Consider the following 21885-nt stretch of genomic DNA (forward strand, 5'->3'; position numbering starts at 1 on the left):
AGCAGAGGTTTGGTTGCCTTTGAATGACGAGGCAATTTTCCCCCAATGTTGGCCTGAAACACAGGCGAGCCCTTCTGGTCAGACGACTCCAACCTTGTGCTTCTTACCCCTGAGCCCTGGAGTGGGGTAGCTTGAGAAACTGGTGTTATTACAGCACGTGCTCCCTGAAGGCCATAGCCTGGAGTGTGAAGTAACCTGCTTTGGCCAGGACCTTGAGATTCTTTCATCCCTCTTTTTATTAAAAAAATATGTATCTTAAGAATTGATTTTGAGAGAGAGAGGAAGGGAAAGGGAGAGAGACAAACATCGATGTGAGAGGGGAACATCCATTGGCGGTCTTCTGCACGCCCCTTACTGGGGATCAAGACAGTCCACAACCCAGGCATGTGCCCTGACCAGGAATGGAACCAGCAACCTTTGGGTGCTCAGGGAAATGCCCAACCTACTGAGCCACACTGGCCAGGGTTCATCCCTCCTTTTATCCAGTTAGTGACCCCTGAGTTATTCCAGAAATATTCACGTGAACTATAGGCACCCATTCTAGTGCCAAGAACACTGGCTCTGGAGTCAGACCTGTAGCGAATCCAGGCTCCACCACAAACTGGCAGTGTGGTCAGAGCCTCAGTTTCTCCATCAATGGCATGAGAATGATAGTACCCTCCTGGCATGGCTGTTGAGGGGATTAAGTCAGATAATGCAAAAGTCAAATAATGCAAATCCTCATTCAGGTCAGTTCATGTCCAGAACCCTGCCTCAGGTTGGCCTTGACCCTGGACCTTTCCTACACAGAGACCACTCCCTGCCCCCTAGATCTGGGCATCCTCAGGGAGCATATTCCATCTGGCCATACAGGTATTGGGCCAGGCATGTGGGTGACTGTCCTGGCGTTGGCCTTAAGAACCCCCGAGTTTGAAAGGTGGGAGGACAAGGAATGGGAATATCCAACTCCAAAATAAGACAGGTACTACCGTGTGTCTCCCAGGTTTAGAAACAATGTTTGGGAAAGTTCTGAGCTGAGAAAAGAAAACATGCCTACAGGCAAGGACATTGGCGGAGGTAGGGGCAGTGGGTCCCAGAGGCCAAAGCCACTCACCTCCTGTGTCCTGTGTCTTTTTTAAGCTTCACTTGATGCGACTTCTCTGATCCTCAGCTCCTGCACATGGTCCTTGTCATCCACCAGAGTCAGCCCCACCATCTCACTGCTGCCTCCACACTCAGCTCAGACCAGGGGTATTGTCCAGCCTCCTTGTGCCAAAGACATCTCATCCCATGACATCTGAGGAGAAAGGATGGGTTGCAGATGCCTCCTAAGGACACTAGAGGGCTCAGGTAGCCTTCAGGTCCTGTGTTACTCATTCCTCTACTCCCAGATCCTGAAATTTGGGCTAGACACAACCACACTTACCCCCTCAGAGGTGTCTGGAAGAGCAAATATGAGTGGGCTTTAGGTAAAAATAAAGTTACATTCATGTGCAAGAATTGCTGGAGTGTTTTGTGCTTTGGTCTATAGGTGTTGCCTGTGGCATTTTGGATGTCAACTCATTTACCCATTCATTCATGAATCCATTGATCCATCCATTTATCATTCATCAGTCTGCCCATCCTTTCATCCATCGATCCATCGTCCGTCCATCCATCCATTCACTGACCATCAATTGATCCATTGATCCATTCATCCAACGGTGCATCCATCCATAAAATAAAATGTGAGGGCCTAGTCTGTGATGGTGTTATTCTAGGCAAGGTTATACATGATGAATAAGATGTGCAGAACCTGTCCTCATGGAGCTAACCTTCCATTTTCTTCCTTTGGAAAAATCAGAGCAGGAGCAGACATATAAATGATAAAATAAAATGGAAGAACAAGTATTGTAAAGAAAAATTAGACCAGGCAAAGGGATATGGAAGGGTAGAGGATGGTGCTTTGTGGTAGTAAAATATAGAAATGTTTAAAAATGCCAAAAAAGTTAAAAAGGTTTTAAAAGGTTTGAGTTAACTGTTCTGAAACTTAAAGTGTGATATTAAGGTCACATTCCCCACTGCCCTCCAGCGTGTGTATTCCATTGATAAGGATTTGAACTTAGACTGCTGACTTAGAGTGACTTTCCCTGATAACCATGTCTGATGACATATGCTCCTCCCCCTCTTCAGAGTGAAACCGAGTGCTTGCAAAGTTTGTTTACTGATATGCCCACAGAAACTACTGTTAAACTTGAGATGTTGTTATGCATTTTGATGACCAGAATCCTCTCCTCCCCGCTGGACTGCCGTGGGTACTATAGGCCATTCAAGTTGATCATTGCTTGATTGCTGGAGGCCTGGTCCTTGCTAATTGCTTTGATCCCTGCGCTGCGCTGGTGGCTCTGATCGCTGGAAGTTATCTTCGCTGATCGCCTTCAGCTTGGGCGCAGTCCCCTTCCCGACTTGATTCAGCTTGGCTTGGTGCCAGAAGACAGACGAACAAACGCTGGGGCCTCAGGTAGATCCAAGCTGTGCGCAGGGATCTCTGAAGGCAACGCCGCCCTGAAACTGTAACTTGGTTCCTGATCTGACCAGCCAGACAGAGAAGGCGCCCCTGCTGCCTCCAGAGGAAGCCACATTTTGGGAGCTCCCTTTAAGCCTGTACCCATGGCACCAGGAATTTTGTGAGTAACATTGTGTTCTGTGTTAATAAGCTTTGGGCCCACTGCAATGATAAAAAGAGTATAAATCAATGTGTGAATTGTAACTGCAACTATTTGTGTGGCATAATTCCTCTGGCAATAATAATTATCTTACCTTATAATAGACAAACATGCAAATTGAACGTACCTTTGCTACCCCAAGCCACGCCCACCAGCCACGCCCACCAAACCCATCCAGAGATATGCACATTAACCCAACAAAGATGGCAGAGGCCAGAGTCTGAATACTTGTGTTGCAGCCACAGCTACCATGCAAGCATCCGGCTCTGGCCGCTCCAGGCCTATTGGAGATGCAGGAGTCAGGGGAGACAGAGAAGTCTGGCTCCAGCACCTGAGGCTGGCTGCGGCCTGGGAGATGAAGAAGCCGCCTACCCCTGAACCCAGTCTGCAACCGGCCGGAGAAGCCGCCTGCCCGTGATACCAGTCTGCAGCCAGCTGGAGAAGCCTCCTGCCTGTGACCTCAGGCCTCAGCAGGCCAGAGAAGCTGCCTAACCGTGATCCCAGTGCTCAGCAGGCCAGAGAAGTCACCTGCCCTTGACCCCAGGCCTCAGCTGGCCGGAGAAGCTGCCTGCCCTCCATCCCTCTGCCCCATGTCATCAGGAAGACTAAGAAGCCGGGCCTTAGCGCCTGAGGCTGGCTGAAGTCTAAGAGACGAAGCAGCTGCCTGCCCCGTGATCCCAGGCTGCAGCCAGCTGGAGAAGCTGCCCACTGTATCACAGGGGACACGGAGAAGCCGCCCACCTGTGGTCTGGGCGCCAGCACCTGCGGCTGGCTGTGGCCCAGGAGACGGACAAGCCATCCGACCTGAGCTCTCAGGCTGCAGCCACCAGGAGAAGCTGCCAGCGCTGTGGTCCAGGGTGACAGCGCCTGTGTCCCGGGAAATAGTTCCCTCTTCTCCTACTGCAGTCATTACTCCAATAGTCCCCTTCTGAATTTCTCTCCTGTGCCGCAACCCAACTCCACTTTTCATCAGAAGGATACGGAACAGAGCAGTGTTAAAAGCTTACATTTTTAAGCCGGTAAGGTTGGTACTTAAACATATAAATGGAAAACTAGAGTCCTTAAGGTAACAAAGGCTACAAAGGGAGGGGACAGGGACAGGGCATGACATATTATATCCAGCAATGCATATGGGGACTGAAAACTTTGCAATGGTGACAATTAGTGAACATATGACTCAACTAACATAGTTGACAGGGACAATTCTTCCATCTTTGAAAATATCTACATCAAATCTGTTTAAATAAATTTTCACCTGCATAATCTAACACATTCTGTCAAGACCACCACCACCAATGTGGTCAGTGTTGTGCTGATAAATGTTTAACAACTGGCTCTCAATCAAAGAAAACAAAACTCTGATTTATACTGTTGGCCAATTTCTGTGGCACAAATTCTCCATCCAAGGCTGATTTCAGCTGCTAATGTGATGCCACTAAATGCAGAGCTGAGGAGAAACATGCAGTAATACACTATTATATTCTACCAGAAAGACCCAAAAGATATAAATAATGTCAAGAGTCAGAACAGTAAAATGTAGTAAATAATTGAGGAGTGATGAATTTAGAGTATGTATTTCCTTTGGTTTTCATGTAATTTATTCACTTTTAAGATTATATAATTTAATTTTTAATAATGAACATGTTTAACAACCAGCTTACAAAATTCCTGAAAATTTGTGAGCCAGTAAGAGCAGGCTCTAACACAATACTGAGTGGAGTGTAATGGTTAAATGCCAAAGCTCATGGATTTGAAATGAGACTCAGCCACTTTTGGGTTTTACTGGTCAAGTTACCTGATCTCTCTATACCTCAGTGTTCTCATCTGTGTCATTATAGTACCTCCTGTATAGAGTTGTTGCAAAGATAAAATGAAATCTGTGTATGACACAGCACAGTACCTGAAACAATAATTCACTCAATTTGTTATAAACTGTTACTGCCTCAAAACGTTGTTGACAAAATTACTCATGCTGAAAGAATGAAATTTTATTGATGAGAAAAATGCTTTATTTTGCGATCTACATGGAGACAGTCAATTTTACTTCCTAGGCAGTAGATGGTAATCTACTACTAGAAACTGCAAGGGGAAAAATGACCTCAGTCAACATGATTGAGGCAATGTATTATTAGCTGGATCATAAAGCAGAGAGGATGCCATGCTTTCTGGGATACATCTGCAGTAAGAGGCTTCCTCTCAGGTATTAATTCTGATCAACTAAGCATCAGACTTAAGATGAATGGTGAGAAGGATTCTGAAGCAGCTTCTAGACTTAGCAGGAATAGAACTTTAATACATAAGCAACAGTTACTATGGTTAATGATGGCAAGAAAAAACACACCATGATGTAATCTAATAAAAGAAAAACATGCAATCCCCTGAGGGCTCCCGGGCTGCCAGAGGGATGTCTGACTGCCGGGGAGCGGGCCGAAATCAGCAGGTGGTCATCCCCTGAGGGGTCCCAGACTGCCAGAGGGCACAGGCCGGACTGAGGCACCCTCCCTGAGTGCACAAATTTTTGTGCACCGGGCCTCTAGTACTAATACAAGGTCAGATGAAATTGCCTGCCATGGTCCTGCCTGCATAAAGTATTCCTTTTGCTGGCAACTACTTTGAATGTCCGAAAACCTGCACGGTTAAAGTTTATTTCAAGGGACACCTCAGATAAGTGCCCCTCCTTTCTTAGACAATTGGCGTTGTCAGAAGTTGGTGACTACACAAGACAATTGGTGTATTCGGCTTCACAATTAGCATAGTCGGCTTTTTCTGTAAGCCTGAGCAAATAACAGCTATATGAACAAGAGTTAAGTTTAACTCCGAAGAGAAGGAGCAATTTGTCCCTGCTGCCCAAATCACTGGGTGCTTTTAGGTGACTAAGAACCTTCGTGGATGTGTCAGAGATTATTTCTCGGGACATGAAAGCTGCTGTATAGAGAATTCCCTCTCAACTATAATTAATTTACTGGCTCACCCGGGGAGCACACATGTTGTTTGGCAAACCAGCACCTTGAGTCCTTCTGGCTGTTTTAGACAACCAGGAGAGGAACCGAGACACATAAGAGAGATTGAGATGACTGAAGGGTGACACCTTTGCAGAGCTCAACTCACAAGGAGCACACTTGCAGCCCACTAAACAATATCCCTAGAAAATATTTTGCTCAAGCCCTACAGAGAAAAAATAAACTAAAAGGACAAAATAATTATTGAAAAGATTTTTTTCTTTAAAGAAACTCCGGAGAAATCCTATCCAATAAAGAGGGAAGAGAAACAAAGATGGCGGCATAGGTAAACATCTGAAATTGCTGCCTCGCACAACCGCTTCAAAAATACAACTAAAAGACAAAACGGACATCATCCAGAACCACAGGAAGGCTGGCTGAGTGGAAATTCTACAACTAGACGGAAAGAGAAAAGCACACTGAGACTCAGAGGAGGTGCGGGAGTAAAGTGCCGAGGTACGGAGGCACGTGCGGAAAGAGCTGGCAACTGAGGACGGGGTTGTCTTTTTCAATCGGGAGGGAGACACAAGCTCCTGATGGCTCCAACTCCAGTTCTAGATGAGTCTCTGGAGACCCAGACTCATACGGGGAGAAACTGGACTGTCTGGCAGTGGGTAGAACTCGAGGGTGGCTTTCTCTCAGAGGTGCTTACAGCGATTACTGTGGGACACTGAGACCTGGGGCATCTTAGGGGCAAGGCTGAGAATCAGCCATAGCTGTTTGCTCCGCCCTGTTGATTCCCTGAGATGCCGCCCCACTCAAGCTGTGCACAGAGGCTTTTGCATATGAATGGCCTGGCCCTTTGCAATCTAAAATTACCTAACAAACTGCAGCTGGGTCAGAGAGACACAGAATTTCCAAAAGAAGGCCCAAGGCCCCACAGCAGCTTGCATTGCTTCACAGCTGGGCCTCATCTGGACACCTCCAAATCCCAAACAAAGATGAGGAATCTGCAGATCTCTCTGTAGCTCCTGCTGGGTAGCCTCAGAGAGAGGCTAAATTAGCACCTCCTTAGAGATTCAAGAGCCAGTGTACCCAGTGGTCAGAGTGGGACCATCCAGATTACAACTCCTCAGATCCATAAGGGACACACTCAGGGGGCAGAATCAGTGAGCACAAAAGCCCCACTGAAGCAAGTCTTGCCCCATCAGTGTGTCTCCAGCATAGAAGTTCTCCCACCGTAGACACAGCTGATTCTCACAGCCAATTGGCCTGGTGGTCAATTCCTCCCAGTGATACCAACTACAATCAAGGCTTAACTACAACAAGACTGTGCAAACAGCCCACAAAGGGGTGCACCAAGAGTGTCCACCTCAGGTAATTGGGGAGGCTGAGCCACTGGGCCCTATAGGACACCTAGCACAGAAAAACATCTATGAACACAGGGAAGCAGCCAAAATGCGGAGACAAAGAAACAGGTCAGAAATGACAGAAATGGAGGAAAGCAAACTACTGGATATAGAGTTCAAAACCACGGTTTTGAGGTTTTTCAAGAATTTTCTAGAAACCGCCGATAAATTTAGTAAGACCCTCAATAAGTCTAGTGAGACCCTCGAGGATATGAAAAAGGAACAACTAGAAATTAAGCATACACTGACTGAAATAAAGAATATTATACAGAGATCCTACAGCAGACGAGAGGATCGCAAGGATCAAGTCAAAGATTTGAAGTACGAAGAAGTAAAAAACACCCAAATTGAAAAGCAAAAAGAAAAAAGAATTAAAAAATATGAAGATAGTGTAAGGAGCCTCTGGGACAACTTCAAGTATACCAACATCCGAATTTGGGGGTGCCAGAAGATGAGATAGAGCAAGATATTGAAAACCTATTTGAAGAAATAATGACAGAAAACTTCCCCTACCTGGTGAAAGAAATAGACTTCCAAGTCCAGGAAGCGCAGAGAACCCCAAACAAAAGGAATCCAAAGAGGACCACACCAAGACACATCTTAATTAAAATGCCAAGAGCAAAAGACAAAGAGAGAATCTTAAAAGCAGCAAGAGAAAAATAGTTAGTTTCCTACAAGGGGGTACCCATACAACTGTCAGCTGATTTCTCAATAGAAACTGTGCAGGCCAGAAAGGATTGGCAAGAAATATTCAAAGTGATGAATACCAAGAACCTACAACCAAGATTACTTTATCCAGCAAAGCTATCATTTGGAATTGAAGGTCAGATAAAGAGCTTCACAGATTAGAAAAAGCTAAAGGAGTTCATCACCACCAAACCAGTATTATATGAAATGCTGAAAGGTATCCTTTAAGAAGAAAAAGAAGAAAAAAAAGGTAAAGATAAAAATTATGAACAACAAACACATATCTATCAACAAGTGAATCTAAAAATCAAGTGAATAAATAATCTGATGAACAGAATAAATTAGTGATTATAATAGAATCAGGGGGATAGAAAGGGAATAGACTGACTATTCTCAGGGGGAAAGGGGCGTGGGGAGTGCGGGAAGAGACTGAACAAAAATCATGCATGTATGGATGAGGACAGTGGGGAGGGTAAGGGCAGAGAGTGGAGTGGGAACCGGGTGGAGGGGAGCTATGGGGGGAAAAAAAAGAGTAACAACTGTAATAATCTGAACAATAAAGATTTAATTAAAAAACCAAAGAAACAAACAAAAATTTCGGTTGGGATTACAGAATTAATCCTTTTTTTCAATCAGACCATTAAGCAACATATTTTGAATTTCTAATTATTTTAGAGAAAACACAAAAATTATTTTCACAAAAATAAATTTTTACACTTTAGGCATTTAGTTATCGCAATTATATAATTTCTTTCAATTGAATTTGAATCTTGAACTTTTAGAGCTTTTCAATTTTTTGCTGGTAAGTGAAACATTTAGTATTTCTTTAGATTAAGCTGCTAGAGCTCAGTAGCAGGCTGGTAGCTATACAAATGCAAATTGCATCTTCTTCCTGCTGTTTACCTGCAGGGGAAAAAGCCATACAAATGCAAATTGCATCTTCTTCCTGCTGGTTCCCTGCAGGGGAAAAAGCTTTGTTCTAAGCTGGAGGAACCAGTTTTTTTAAAAAGACCATATTTTTTCTGCTGGGGGAAGGGCAGCTAGTGCCTTCCTCCATTAGAATTTGATTTATATATGTTTCAACAATTTTTAGATTCTAGAGTCAATTATAATTATTTTAAGGCATTTTCTTTGACAAATTTTTGTAACAGAGACAATTTACTGATTTTCTTGGTGGACTTAAAGTTAACTTTTGAATGGGTTCCACTATCATTTTAAAAACTACTTTTTATTATGGAAATACCAATCTTGTTGCTAGAACCAGCCTGCATCTTTTTTCCTTTGGTCAAATCTGCCATCTTTCTTAGGAAAAAACCAGTCCTGGGTCTTAGGTGGGAGAGAGCCCAGGATCAGCTATATGCAGACGTGTGATGAGATAATGGACTCCCCCTGGCATTTCTAACAGATCAGTGTGCCAGACACAGATACTGGCTTCTCCCTGAATCAACACGACCCCCACACAGATACTGACTCCTTCCTGAATACCCCTGCTGACTCCCTGCAGTGGAAACTTCCTCAGCTGAATACCTCAGCTCATGTCCCCGCCCCTCACCCAACCGCAGTATAAAACAATCGCCCACCTTCCTGCAATGATAAAAAGAGAATAAATTGATGTGTGAATTGCAACTGCAACTATTGGTGTGGCATAATTCCTCCAGCAGTAATAATTATACTAATATAAGGTCAAAGTCTCCACAGCAAAATTGCAGACACATGTTGTAGCAATATCTTTACAGACACAGATCCTAGGGCAAGAGAGACTACATCAAAGTAAAAAGCTTCTGCACAGCAAAAGAAACCATCATCAAAACAACAAGAAAGCCTACTGCATGGGAGAACATATTTGCTAATGTTATCGCTGATAAGGGTTTAATTGCCAACATTTACAGGGAACTCATACAACCTAACAAAAGGAAGATAACCCAATCAAAAAATGGGCAATGGACCTAAATAGGTACTTTTCAAAAGAAGACAGAAGAAAGGCCAAGAGACATAAAAAAAAAAAAACATGCTCAAAGTCACTAATCATCTAAGAGACGCAAATCAAAATGACAATGCGGTACCATCTCACACCTGTCAGAATGGCTATCATCAACAAATCAACAAAGGACAAGTGCTGGTGAGGATGTGGAGAAAAAGGAACCCTTGTGCACTGTTGGTGGGAATGCAGACTGGTGCAGCCACTGTGGAGGACAGTATGGAGTTTCCTCAAAAAACTAAAAATGGAACTCCCATTTGACCCAGTGATCCCACTTCTAGGAATATAGCCCACAAAACTGGAAACAACAGTTAGAAAGGATATGTGCACCCATATATTCATAGCAGCACAATTCACCATTTTTATGCCCAGATTTCAAGATCCCCAACAGATCATCAGGGAGCCAGCCAAGTCTGATGCAAAAGCAGAGAGTCCTTTATTATTATTATTATTATTACATACCCGGGTCTGGCTCCTAGCCTCTTCCGACGCAATGGCCATAGGAGAGAGAGACCGCCATGGGAAAAAACAGGGTTTTTATAGGGGGGTGGAGTGAGGGGAGGAGAGTTGACTGTGGGCCTTGCTGATTGGCCACTTGCAAGCTGGGTCTTGTTACACAGGATGCGGTAATGTATATGGCACGCACGTCCCTCGACTGTCATTGGTTAGTTCAAAGAAATACTGGGTGTGGCTAGCAGAGGCTTGGACTTCCGGAAAGAAGCCCTGTTGAGCACATGGCTGCTCAAAAATGGAGGACACAGGGTAAGATGGAGGGTGTAGTCCTCACCCTTTCATTGCTCCCTTTGTCTTGAAACTTCCGGCTCAATCATGAGACGGACTGCATTTCTATTTCACTGTTGCTAGAGGCCCATAGTGGACACACAGAACTATCAACTGAATTATCCCTATACGCTTAACAAATGGTCCGGTGGAAGGGAAAGAAACCATTTTAGCTTTAACAACTTCTATTGAAATAGGATTTTTCTTCTTAAAATTCCTCCATGGCTATCAAAAAGCCAGATCAAGATGAATTTATCTACTGTATTCAATGTGGCCTGATTTTTGCATAAACACAACAAGAATGGTAACTGACCATCTTTGCTGGAATCTCATGGTTGAATCTTAATGTGCCCCGTAGGGCCAGGAAGCCAAGCCATCCAGCTGCCATCAGGCCTGCCTGCAGTATCTGCTGTGTTGGTGAATTCCTCACCTGTAGCAACTCCACCTGAGCCCATGCTCCAGGCTTTAAGGCCCATCTCAGTAGCCCTCCTACCCGTTGCAGCCCAGAGTGTGTGGGGGTTCCGCAGGGATGCAGAGGCATCTTTACTGCTCCCCTTCTACTCTTTCCAACCGCCAGTGATGGTAGGGCATGGGCCTGACGCTCCAGCGCCAGCCATCTTCAGGGCTTCCAAGCAGGATACCAGGCTTTCTTTGTTGCATTCTTACTGGCTTCAAGTCTTACTGGCTCAGACAGGGCTCTTTAAAACATGACATTCCAGTCAAAGTTTTCCGTTAATAAAACCACTATTAGGAACCAGTCTTACTGAATCTATGCAAAGAAATGTGTTGCCATGACTTATTCAGCATCGCCAGATTTTGGAGGAATTACACAAGGAGAAAAACATACTGATCTACTCTAAGATTTTCTGATTTTCCTTGCCAATTTCTTTTCATGGATTTTTCAGAGTTATAATTGTTGACATTAAACATTTTTTCTATGCATAACCATGCCTTAGACCTTCTATTCTAAACAGGCCTTTCCCAGCTTACTACCCCTGACATGGGCATGGTTACGCAGGCCTGCAAGCAGTACAGAGGCTTCCAACTGTCAACTGTATTTCAACAGAGACCAAAACCTGATGGGCACCCATTCCTGCCCAGTTGGGCACCTGCCCTCTTGGCAGCTAGACACCCTTTAATTTTGGGAGTCACCCCACACAGTTCCCTTCCGGGACAGCCAACACACATTCAAACATGCAAGAGAATTAAAGGTCAATATAACATATCAATACAATGAAACATAACATTGGCATCATGGCCGCTTCAGGCAGCCAAATCTTCTGCTACTAAACATGTGATACTCAAGTCTATTCCTGACCTTCCTATGAATTGTCCTTGTCTTTTTGGAGCCATGTCCATGAAGGTGCAGGTATTATCTAAATCTATTCAATGTTACCAGCATCAGGTAGGTCGAGCACGCCGTAGCTTGAGCTTGAGCGGGTTGTATTGATCTCTATCGATGCTCCATTTGGTGACGAAGTCTTCCCAGATCACGGATGGGTCCACTGACTGGACATGAGTGTGATGGACCCAGGTGGCGAAACCGTCTATCTTGAGAGCGGTGGGAGTCATCAGCACCATGGTGTAGGGACCCTTCCAATGTGGCTCCAGGGTCTCCTGGCGGTGCCTTTTGACGAAGACCCAATCTCCTGGTCTGTGCTGATGAGGAGTTGGGGTTGGGCCGGTCTCCTGGATGGCGCCGAGGTGTGGCCAAATGTCCTCGTGTGCCCTCTGGAGCCCTCTCAAGGAAAGAGATAGTTCTTGCAGCAAGAAAGTCAGCTTTAAGGTTAGGAATGATAGGGGGTGGCCTGCTAAACATGATAGGAGAGCCACCCAGTCCCCGACAGTTTTCATGGTTCCTTTCTACCTGCCCTGAACTCCGGGGCCTATAAGCACAATGTCTTTTAATACTTAAAACTTTTTTGTAAGGTCAACAACAACATGGCCTTTAAAACTTTCTTACTTATTCCTACACATACAGAACTGGAATGGAAAGTAGAAAAAGTTCCCACTAGGAAGATAAAAGTTGTTCATTTTTAAAATCACTCAGTGGCCAAGACATACGTTTATTTCTGCTCCCTGGAAGCAGTGTTAGCTACTAGTTTTAATTTATCAGCCCCTCCTTTGCTAGCAGCAACAGGTACCAAACCCTTTCAGTACATTTGACCAGCTTTATTCCCACCCATGTTTACAGATTCCAAGGCCCATTGTCTTCCTTTAACCAGCAAGCCAAATGATACTGGCCTGTATTATCTAATTCAGTACAGGCAGGGAGAAGGGCCCATTAAATCTCTGCCTTGAGGAACTGTGAGCCCCATCCTTAAATGTTCCAATCAGACTAGAAAAGCCACAAATACCTTTTAAGTTTACCCCAGAATTCCAAAATCCCAACCCAGCACAGAATATCACATAGCAAATCAAAGTTCCCAGCAAACAAACAGATAGAGATGCTTACAAACATCAAATAAACATTTATACTTACACATTTTCAGTGAACAAGTATTTTTACAGTCTTGGGCTCTTTAGCAGATAACAGGAACACCACCCAAGTCCCCTGATGGGGGCCTGACAAGAACAGATGTGGGGGCCTTTTTATCCCACATCCCAGGACAAGATTCTTGACCTATGTCTCATTCAGATAGAAATGATTTTCATCACAAACAAACAAACAAATCCAAAACCAAAAACCAAGAAAATCAAGGCCAGAAGTACCCTCTGATGTTTCAGGGGTACCAAGGAAGGAGAAGTTAGGCCGTGTCCAGCCCTTCTCACAATCCACCACCAGTGACCAGTTCCAGCTTACTGGCCTATTATTTATTCAACATTTCTTTTTCCTTCCATCACACCAAAGCCATGCTTTCCAGTTAGTTAGAACTTTTAGCCTTAGTTTTTAGGTGACATGTAAATAATTAACATTCCTCAGATTAACAATACATTCAAATTTTTTTAAGAGACACAGAAATTTCACTAAACAATTTTAAACAACAAAGATACATATTTAAGCAATAAGAACAGATCAATTTACAGAAGCAGAGACAGCATGCAATCCAAACCACAGCTTTGGGTAAACACATTATCTAGAACCTAGGTTAAACTTAGGCATATCCTGGGTCTCCCGAACACTGAGTTGCAAGTTAGCTGGAGCCCTCCCAACCCTGGGACAGCTGCACTGTCCCTCCCAGGCAAAGGAAAAATATGCCCTTGAAGATCAGTATGAAACCACAGTTTCTATCTGACTTTAGAAATTGGATTACTGCTATCAGTCCCTTTTAAAGACTTTGACATAACCTTTAATTGTTTTTAGTTTAAGGAAAGCAGGGTTTTCTAGATTTAAGAGATTGGCTTAAAAATAAATCCGCAAGGCAAGCACACTTCCTGCCCCATAAAACTCTGCCTTAAAGCTTCACCCCTGAAATTCCATCCTGCCTCAGTGAGGCATTGCTAAATCAGAGGGAGGGGCCTTTGCTGTTTCAAGATGGCGGCCCCCAGGGGAGCGGCACGTCATGTGGCTGACATGGCGGCTGCCAAGTCATGCAGCCCAAAATGGTGGCTGTCTACAATGTTTTTGTGTGTGTGTGTTTTTATTTTTGCAAATCAGGACCAATAAGCAAAGGCATTTAGTTACCACAATTACACAATTTTTCCTGATTCAATCCGAACCTTAAACTTTTAGCTGGCAAGTTAAATATTCAGCATTTTTCAATATTCAACCAATAGATTTAATTCTGTTCTTTAGATTTTTCATGAGGCAAATTAAAGTAAACGACTTCTTACTTTCAAGCGGCTCTGGAAAACCACATTTGAGCCTTGCAAAGCAGGTTCTGGCCTACCTGGTTTTTTTTCAGATGTAAATTGACCACATTCTTTAAGATTTTGCTACAGGCAGGAGGAGACTATCTCCTTCCTCCATTAAGAAAAGCTTTCTTAATTAACAAAGGACCAGTTTTTTTTTTCCCCCTTGGAAAAACTGTTCTTTATTATGGAAATGCCAATCCTGCTGCTAGAATCTAGCTAGCATCTTTTTTCCCTGGGTAAATGATTAGTATTGGGATCTATCCTTCACATTTGTAAGGAGATTCCAGCTCAAAACTTTATCCAAAATCGGATGGTGCGCACATTAGTTTTAAGCCAGCTTTTCTCCTTACATGTACACAGAAATCCCAGACGCATTTACTTGGGAAGAGGGTGACCTGTTTTCACAGATCATTACTCAGATGCCCACCTGACCTAAGTCCTGGAGCCACACAAAGGAGGGGAGAAGGCAGGCCTCCTCCCTCCACACTCACATACTTTTACCAGATATTCATTCAGAGTTTAAACAATAACAACTTCCCAACTCCTGAGGGAGCTCTACAGCCTCCCCCAATCTCCTTGAAATGATCAATCACAATACCCAAAGGAGCAGTCTGAGTTCGTCATAACATCCGTCCAGCAAGCCCACAAAATAAAACGGAAACACAAACAACTCAAGGGCCCCCAGAAAAGTACAGCCTTCCAACTCCATGGAAGCAAACTCGAAAGCTAGATGATGGCCTTACGCCAAACCTGCGGGAGCGACCTGCCTTGTCTCAGATTGAGGGGTTTCCTACAGACCTTCTGACTCTGCAGAAGCAAAACTACACCCCTCCAGATGGAGGGTCGAGGCGTCCCCCCACTCCTCCTGCCCTTGATCCCCCTGTGCGTCCACTTAGACGATTACAGGCAATTACAGATTTCAGAAGTGAGTTCACACAGGACAGATACAAAAACACAACGACACAGACACCTACCGCGGTTAGTCAGACTCTCAGGATTGGGGCTCCCTCGATGGTGTTGGGGATCCTGGCGAGCCCCCAAATGTTATACCCAGATTTCAAGATCCCCAATAGACCATCAGGGAGCCAGCCAAGTCCGATGCAAAAGCAGAGAGTCCTTTATTATTATTACAGACCCGGGTCTGGCTCCCAGCCTCTTCTGATGCAACGGCAAGAGGAGAGAGAGATCGCCGTGGGAAAAAACAGGGTTTTTATAGGGGAGTGGAGTGAGGGGAGCAGAGCAGACTGTGGGCCTTGCCGATTGGCCAGGCGCAAGCTGGGTCTTGTTACACAGGATGAGGTAATGTATGTGGCACGCACGTCCCTCGACTGTCATTGGTTAGTTCAAAGAAATCCTGGGTATGGCTAGCAGAGGCTTGGACTTCTGGGAAGAAGCCCCGCTGAGCACATGGCTGCTCAAAAATGGAGGACACAGGGTAAAATGGAGGGCGTAGTCCTCACCCTTTCAACCATAGCTAAGATTTAGAAACAGCCTAAGTGCCCGTCAGTAGATGAGTGGATTAGAAAACTGTGGTACATCTACACAATGGAATACTACATTGAGGTAAAAAAAGAAGGAGTTCTTACCATTTGCAACAGCATGGATGGAACTGGAGAGTATTATGCTAAGTGAAATAAGACAGTCAGAGAAAGAAAAATACCACATGATCTCACTCATTTATGGAATACAATGAACAACATAAACTGATAAACAAAAACAGATTCAGAGACAGAAGCATTGAGCAGACCATCAAACCTCAGAGGGAAGGTAGGGGAGGGGAGGGTTAAGGGGGAGAGATCAACCAAAGGACTTATATGCAAGCATATAGGCCTAACCAATGGACACAGACAACAGGGCAGTGAGAGCATGAGTGGGGAGGATGAGGGGTAATGTGGGGATAAGGACACATATGTAATAACTAAATCAATAAAAAATTTAAAAAAATAAAGGAAAAAATCTACGTTACACACATATCAGCTCATGCTAAAAGTAATTCTCACATTAGGAAACCAAATAGCTAACAGACTTGCAAAGGGCATTGAGGTAGATGAGGAAATAACAATAACTGACACATCTGAGACATATAGTCTAAAACTAAAATTGGAAAGAAAGCCACAAACAGGACAATATCAAATACCCCAAATTCCAAAGTTAAGATTAAAAAGAGAAGGAAACATACTTACTAAGGTAGAGGATGAACCACTATGGCTCACGCCAGAATTTATAAAAAATATCCGTGAACAACTAGGACACCCCGGACAAACTGCAGTGATAAACTGGTTCACACAAAGAAATTTAGCAGCCAAAATAGAGGACATAAACAAAGGAATTAATGGATGTAACACCTGTAAAAATATGTTCCAATTCAGGAGAACAGATCCACCAGGTTTAGATAGACCACAAATACCAAATTTCCAAATTCAAATAGATTTTATTGGACCCTTAAAATATCCCTTTGCTCAAAAATATGCATACACATTAGTACAGGAATGATGTATGCCCATGCTGCAGCAAATCCTACTGCACAGATCACATTAAAGGCACTAAATACCTGGAAGGTGTTCTATGGAACACCTAAGATTACTGACTTAGGTCAAGGCACACACTTTACTAGCACAAAGGTACAATCCTTTGCCACCATAAATAGCATAGATTGGCACTTCCATTTAACTTACAACCCTACAGCTGCAGGAATAATTGAAAGAGACAATGGCCTCCTCAAATCTACGTGCAATACTTTGCTAGTAGATAATAAATATCCTGATTGACAATCTCTTCTAAACAAAGCTATCTTTGCTTTGAACAATAGACCTAGAACTAACAGATTCACACCTATTGAGGAGCTAATACTTCCACACATAACTGAGACAGATATAAAAATAGGAGATTTAGGACACACTAAGAGAATACCATACAAAATAATAGTAAAATCAGCTAAGGATTCCTCTCTATCCCAACAGGAAATAATTTGCAACGCAGGAAGAAATACCGTCTGGACAATAGACCAGAAAGGGCATTTACAACAGTTAAAATTACACAACACAACCCCCAACTAACTATGTGCCAACTCACAACTATACTCTTAATTATTTTACTTTATGTACACAAGAAACCTTGCTTTGCTTACTGCTTGCCAAAACATACAAAACCCACTTGACTCTGCCTTGAGGGATATTAGGGAAATTATGGTCAGAGGAACAGGTTTTTCTCCTTTATGGACACAAAACCTTGCCTTACTAGACCCAACACAACCTATTGGTTGTCTTATAAATGATTGTGAAATTTCTATAAAAACCCTTTCAGGCAGAGACACACTAATAGCATACCCCGTTGCTTCAATACCACACACCTTGCCTAATGGGAACACAATTATACCAAAAGGCAAACTATTTTATGCAGACCCATATTTTTTCCAATCAGATCAACTAATAGAATGGTCCAAATTCACATATGTAACGACCCAACCTCTAGAACTTAATCTTTTTTCACTACCCATGGCATTAACACCCATTAGGAAAGCCCTTTTCAATCTAGGAAATTTTGCTTTTGTCCGTTGTGGACAGAACATATCTTACTATGACCACACAATGGGAAGTGATATCTTCGACTCATCAGAACAAGAATGCAGACTAATCCAGCACACCATGAACATCACGGCCAACAACAGGACCACCTACTCAACTTATAGCAAGCATGGACAATGACAATATCTTCTAACAACCACCTTTGTTGATCTGCAACCACAACATATCCAACTTTGTGTGTGTGTGTGTGTGTGTGTGTGTGTGTGTTTGTGTGTGTGGCATAATACCTCTGACAGTAATAATTATCTATACTAATAAAAAGGTTATATGCTAAATAGACCAGGAGACCTTCTGGATGTCCTTTTGGACAAAGCCATGGTGGTTGGGCTGAGGCAGAGGTGGTTAGGGGCGATCAGGCCAGGAGGGGAATGCAGTTGGAGGCGAGCAGACCGGCAAGGGGGGGCAGTTGTGGACAAGCAGGCTTTCAGGGTGGGGACAGTTGGGGGCAATCAGGTTGGCAGGAAGAGTGGTTAGGGGTGATCAAGAAGGCAGGTAGGTGAGTGGTTAGGAGCCAGTGGCCCCGGACTGTGAGAGGGATGTCTGACTGCCGGTTTAGGACATCCCCCAAGGGGATCCAGATTGGAGAGGGTGCAGGCCAGGCTGAGGGACACCTCCCACCATGCATGAATTTCGTGCACCAGGCCACTAGTACTAATATAAGGTCAGATGAAATTGCCTGCCATGGTCCTGCCTGCATAAAGTAGTCTTTTTATTGGCAACTACTTTAAATGTCCGAAATATCTACACAGTTAAAGTTTATCTCAAGGGACACCTCAGATAAATGCCCTCCTTTCTCAGACAGATTTTTAAACAGACAAACAAACAAACAAACAAACATGTTTTTATTAATTTTAGAGAGTGAGGAAGGGAGAGGGAGAGAAAGGGAGAGAAACATCCACATGGATCAGTTGCCTCTAGTATGGGATTGAACCTGAGACCTGGATGTGTGCCCTGACTGGGAATTGAACATGGGACTTTTTGGTGGAAGGGGTGATGCTCCAAGCAAGTGAGCAACACCAGCCAGGGTAAGGATGGTGCTATTTTAGGTAGAAGGGGAGTGAGGTCTGAAGATTTGGGATGTGAGCAGAGACTAAAGGGAGCTGTGTGGTTAGCTGGGGCAAGGAGACCTGTGTGGATGAGAAGAGTGAGTGAGAGGAGGTATTGGGAGATGAGAAAGGAAGAGAGTCCAAGGGCTGATGTTCTCAAACCTCCTGGTGAATCAGGGCTTTGACTGTTCTGAGAGGGAAGGAAGGCCCCAGAAGGTTTGAGCAGGTGAGTGCACTGAGGGAATGCAGAGAACTCGAGGGGCTCCTGTCAACCCCTGCAAATGCTGGGTGGTCGCGGTGCAGGTAATGAGAAGGACCAGGCTCAAGACAGGCTGTAAAGGCCAAGTCAGGAGCATTTGCTGAGGGGTTAGATGTGGGGTCTGAGCAGAGAAGAGTCAGGAAGGACTCCATGGCTTTTGGTCAGATCAATCCACAAATGAGGATGCTGAGGGTGAGGGGAGAAGCAGCTTAGGGGGTTCAAGTCAAAAGCTCAGTTTGGACAGGCAGGTTTGAGAAGCTCATTCAACTGCTAAATGGAGTCAGATGTGAGCATCTGGTTTCAAAGCAGAGGTCAGATATGGACATGGGAGAGAGGTATGAACATGAGAGAGAGATATGAATATGGGAGAGAGGTATGGACATAGGAGAGAGGTATGAACATGGGAGAGAGGTATGAACATGGGAGAGAGACATGAACTAGGAAAGAGACATGAACTAGGAGAGAGACATGAACTAGAGGAGAGGTATGGACTTGGGCATCATCCCACTGGATGGACCTTATATCTCTGGAGTTGCCCAGTTCAGCCAGGAAGTGAGAATCCACAGAGAAGATATGAGTCGTGGAAACTAAGAGAAGAAATGATTCAAGAAGGAAGGAACTCACCTGCTTGAGGGTGGGGTGGGCACTGATATCGCCATTGGGAAAATGCAGGCCATTGGTGATCTTCAGCATGGCGTTTCAATGCCAAGGAAATTTGGTGAAAGTGTGTTCCACAGAGGAATGAGGGAGGAGTGGGGAGTGTGAGGTGCTCATGGGAAGAACATATATGAAGATAGTGAGGGGATGGGAGGAGCCTGAGAGTATGACCTTTTAAAGAAGACCTGCTCTGTGGTGAAGTAGGCAGTGAGGGGATCTGTGACACAAAGTGAGGCAAGGACGGACATTGGGGACAAGAGTAGGAAGACCTTGTCAGTCATGTGAGGAATCCCAAGTCATTGAAAGATTTTTAAAGGGAATGGAGCATGTTCACATGTGCTCTCAGAAGAGGTAACTGTGGCTGCAATGCAGAGTGGATGGAAGGGCAGACCAGAGAGACTCAACTGAAGTAGATGACTGGGGAAATGCATGAGGAAAAATGGGAATGGGATGTGTGTTGGAGAGTGAGAATGAGCTGGGGAGAAGGATGAATCTGAATTTTTTGGTTTGTGCACTTGGCAGTAACTTTCACTGAGATGGAAAAGCTGGAAGAGGTCATATTGGAAGTAAAGGTCATGAGTACAGCTTGGGACATGTTGATAAAATGAATGCAAAGTGACTGACATTATTATTAGCTCTTTAACATAATTATCCTGTTAATATCTGTTTAACAAGCCCCAGTCTTTCTTCCAGGTCTAGTTCAAGAGAAACACTCCCAGCTCTTCCAAGGAGAGTGTGTCTTCCCTCCCGAGTATTTTATGAGATGTAAAACACATTACTCATCAGTTCACTAGGAGATTCTGATTGCCTCTCTGCCTGCCCCACTGTGTGCCTAGCACAGAATAGATGTCTCATAATGTTTGTAGATGGGTTAACATGACGAGTGCTTCTCTCCATGGTCTTGCTCTCTTTGGTTTCATCGTGAAAGTGTTGAAAGCAGCCAACTGTCCTTCCTCCTGATCTCAGGACTTCCATGGCGTTGTGAAACCTGCTGTGGCAGAGCTGCCTGCCTGAATCTGGAGCAGGCGAGGCTCAGCCTCAGGGCAGATTGAAATCCAGTGTATTCTGTGCTTCCCCTGTGGCTCCCAGAAGTAATCATCTTGCCATGGAGTTATGTCATGGAGGAGACAGGCATCTTTTGCATTTTTCCGGAAGGCAATCAGAGGTCTTTTCCCTTCCCAGGGAGGCAAGCTCCAGATACCTGCTTCAGAATCTACAGAAGACCTTCCAGGCTGGGAAGGAGACCTAGAAATATCAGCCAGAGGCCTCGTTTCTGCATCTGTGAAAATTGAAGGTGTTGCAGCACCTTGGGGTACTTAATGGCAAACATAGTGTCTTGAAGCTTCCCTCAGAAGTGTCATTAGGCCTCATTGTGTGCCAAGGGAGCCTCAACAGGTCAAACCTGGAGCCCTGTTGTTGAACCTCTTCTAGAAGTCACACCACTGGCATCACTATCACCATCAGGAGGTAAAATATGTGAGGCTCCCAGCCGGTGTGGTTCACTTGGTTGAGCAACCCAAAGGTTGCCGGTTCCATTCTGATCAGGGCACATGCTTGGGTTGGGGTTTAATCCCCGATGAGGAGTACAGAAGGCAACCAATAGATGTTTCACTCTCACATTGATGTTTCTCTCTCTCTCAGCTTCCTCTCTCTAAGTATGTCCTTGGGTGAGGATTGAAAAAAAAAAACTTATGTGGGATTTATGATGTGTCAACAAGTGTCCTATGGGTTCTGTATATGGCATCTTATTTGACCTTCACAATAACCCAATGAAGCAGCTGCTATTTAGACCTCCTCCTGTCTGGTTGTGACCCGTTACTGAGTCTCAGCCTCATTTGTTTATATTTATTTATTTATTTATTTATTTATTTATTTATTTATTTATATTATTTCACCACTACCCACATGCCTGCTGCAGTCACTTTTCTAACCAGCTGATCCTCATGCCGGCAAATGAATCTGATAGATCCCAGGTCATATCCTCACACATCCCTGCTACAAAGGAGTCTGGGAAGGTCCATTTCTTGCTTCCTCATGGCAGAAGGAGGGAGTGGAGGAGGGGCTGTT

General features: G+C 44.3%; 1 protein-coding gene across 1 annotated transcript in view; it reads left to right on the forward strand.

Moving 5' to 3' along the window:
* The first annotated feature begins 2206 nt into the window (after positions 1-2206).
* The window catches only part of LOC139003104 (antizyme inhibitor 2-like), a 36482-nt gene continuing 16803 nt past the window's right edge, over positions 2207-21885 (forward strand). Inside the window, exon 1 of the mRNA XM_070404588.1 lies at positions 2207-2645. The gene's annotated coding sequence lies outside the window, so the exon portion shown is untranslated. The remainder of the gene's footprint in view (positions 2646-21885) is intronic.

The sequence above is a fragment of the Myotis yumanensis genome, unplaced genomic scaffold (genome assembly GCF_028538775.1).
Source record: "Myotis yumanensis isolate MYYU_CA2020_CCGP unplaced genomic scaffold, mMyoYum1.0.hap1 SCAF_2, whole genome shotgun sequence".
NCBI classification, from domain to species: Eukaryota; Metazoa; Chordata; class Mammalia; order Chiroptera; family Vespertilionidae; genus Myotis; species Myotis yumanensis.